A 2964-nucleotide genomic window follows, 5' to 3' on the forward strand; every position below is an offset into this window, starting at 1 on the left:
ATATATATATATATATATATATATAATTCAAAATAATCAATATATTATATCAATTTAGTATACGAATTATTATATGAAATTTAACAACATTATTGTATATTAAAAAAAACATATATTTATAAAGATTTCATTTATATAGGTATTTCTACGCAATGCGCGGACATTCGCATGGTATATATATATATATATATATATATATATATATATATATATATATATATATATATATATATATATATATATATATATATATATATAGAGAGAGAGAGAGAGAGAGAGAGAGAGAGAGAGAGAGAGAGAGAGAGAGAGAGAGAGAGAGAGAGAGAGAGAGAGAGAGAGAGAGAGAGAGAGAGAGAGAGAGAGAGAGAGAGAGAGAGAGAGAGAGAGAGAGAGAGAGAGAGAGAGAGAGAGAGAGAGAGAGAGAGAGAGAGGTGTTTGTGTCTTTCAAAGAAAATCACCCCATGCACATAAATTCATAGAACCACATCTTATTTTATTTATATTTCATTAAATTTCACGCATGCTCGATATCAATCACATTATTCATCTCAGACTAAATAAGTCAATTTCATGTCAACCCACAACCTCACCGGCGACGTTCCGGACTCCAGAACGGCAAACTCGGACTGAAATACGAGGCCACCACCCTCGTATTCAGCAACTCCATTACAGGTGTGAAGCTTACACACCTCGGCACTTTATACTGGTTAATAGATGCACCTCTTGATATAGCATAATCCATCAACTCTTCAAACGTACCACTTTTCACCACTCGGATCTCCAACGGCCCGATTGAATTGCACTCAACCCGACCCTGTCTGTACACAGCATTCAATGATTCCTCCATAGCCAAGCAACATTGCTCCATCACCTCCTCCCTTGGGTAATTCATTGGATCCTTCACTAACAACTCCCAAAATATCACATAATGACCCGGGATTGTTTCGGTATCCGCATAGCTCGAGTACTCGACCACACTCGTGTTGAACTTCTTCAACAATTTGGACGCGTTTTCAATGGCAGATTGTAGTTCGGATTCGTCAGTCTTATCGGATTCGATGCTTAACAACACGTCTTTTCGTCTCACAAAATGGAACTGTGGTGCAGAGTTGTGAAACCCGGTGACACGCAGTATGTCACCCACACAGTATCTGTAAAGACCTGCATGGGTGGTGATCACGAGTTCATACTCTTTCCCTATTTCCACATTCGCTAGATCAACCACATTGTCGGTTGACACTGAATGTGGATTGTGGGGTATGAACTCGAAATATGCCATGTTTGGCATAATTGTGTAGGAAACTTCTGATGGTTTACACAATGGATTGAGGTTAATCCCGAAGTAACATTCGGAAGATGCATACATTGTGCAAACTTTCGGTAACCCGCCACTATAATAATCTAGGGTTGGAATGTATTGAGCCATTGTACCGGTCACAATTACTTCTAGGTATTTCACATTAGGCCAAATTCGAACGATAATTCTTTCCCAATTCTTCTTTGAGCATTCGGATTCAATAACATTTGCGAGATCCGAATTCGGTCTCAGTATCTGAGACATACACTGTCTGATATCCGGATCAGAAACTGTCTCGTTGAGAGTTCCGGTCCGGATATCATGACAGAGTTCCTTCCAGTTCAGTTGAAGGAACCGAATGGCTCGGAGCAAACTCGAGGCGAATATTGCTCCGATACGGAGCACTTCTTTGCGGTCATACAGACCGCAAAGCATCTGAGCGTACATGCTTTGGAAGGAATCGGGGCAAAGAATTGCTTCGTTTGGGCTGGTGTAGACGTTATACGGGTCGAAGGGTCGGGTTTTGAAATGGTCACTTTTGTAGTAGCTTGTGAGAACGGGTCGGGCGAGTAACCCACCCGGAGTCTGTGTTTCGGATTTGACGAATAGAAAGTATAAAGCTTTTCCCTTGTCTAAACCTGGCATGTACCTGTCAATGAAATCTTTAGTCAGTCGGTGGTGGCGACGGAGACACGTGGATTGTAGGCGGTGGTGGTGCATTTTATGTACAACTGTTAATGCATGCAGTACTACATAGCGTGAGAACATACGTACAAGTTCATTACAGGCATGAGAAGGCTGTAAAGCAGTTGACGTCGATCCAAATCTTCGTGAATCGTCGGCATGAGCTTTCTTTCACCGGCGGAAGTACCAGAACTGTTTGAAAAACATGATCACGCAATAAGATCGTTAAATTCAATCGAAATAGTCAAATAAACCATCGATCGGGAACTAACCTGGTGAGAAATTCAGAAATCGGATGAGCTGATAAAATGGGAGAGCGATCACCATCGGCGATGCGTTGAATGATAGGTTGCAGGTCGTCGTAAGTGACTATCGGAATCTTCGACTTGAAAGTTTCACGATCGGTGGCTCCGTTGAGATTGTAAAGCCGGAGATATTCTGTGTCGGCGTTCCGGCTGAGTATCTCAGCCAAAACGTTCGCCTGAACTTTGTCTGTGTTTCTCGTCATCTTCTCAATGAACTGAATCGCTTCCTTATGTTTCTCCGGCGCCGGTGAAGCGGAAGACGTTCTCTGAACATTAGTCGCCATTTCGATTTTGTGTTCGATTGTTTGACACGGGATTTTGTGGTGAAGAGAAATGGAGAGTTTATATAGGATGGTTAGTGGGTCCATGGGGTCACGTGACATATCACGTGGGGCCCACGAGATATTGTAGTCAAAGGGGAATATTGTGAATGTAATGCTGGGAAAACGATGGGCCGCTTTAGGTCACGTGACGCTGAACTTCACGGCCATTTCCTTGTGAAATTGTTGCCGGTGATGATGACTGATGGCCGGCGAATTTGTCATTTTCCTCCGTCGCAAACGTAGCACGTGAGAAATCCAAGCATCATTTTATCCCTGTATCAATATTTTTGTCCCTCTCTAATTTAACATTTTTAAAAAAATTAAACAAATAAAATATTAAAAATTAAGTAGCTAA

At 41.6% G+C, this 2964-nt stretch overlaps 1 pseudogene; it reads right to left on the minus strand.

Annotated features, from left to right (window-relative positions):
- Positions 1-528: 528 nt before the first annotated feature.
- On the minus strand, positions 529-2570 carry LOC145064459 (putative indole-3-acetic acid-amido synthetase GH3.1 pseudogene; annotated as a pseudogene).
- Positions 2571-2964: the final 394 nt, after the last annotated feature.

This window comes from Lactuca serriola, chromosome 7 (genome assembly GCF_051521515.1).
Source record: "Lactuca serriola cultivar US96UC23 chromosome 7, Lser_US96UC23_V15, whole genome shotgun sequence".
Lineage (NCBI taxonomy): Eukaryota > Viridiplantae > Streptophyta > Magnoliopsida > Asterales > Asteraceae > Lactuca > Lactuca serriola.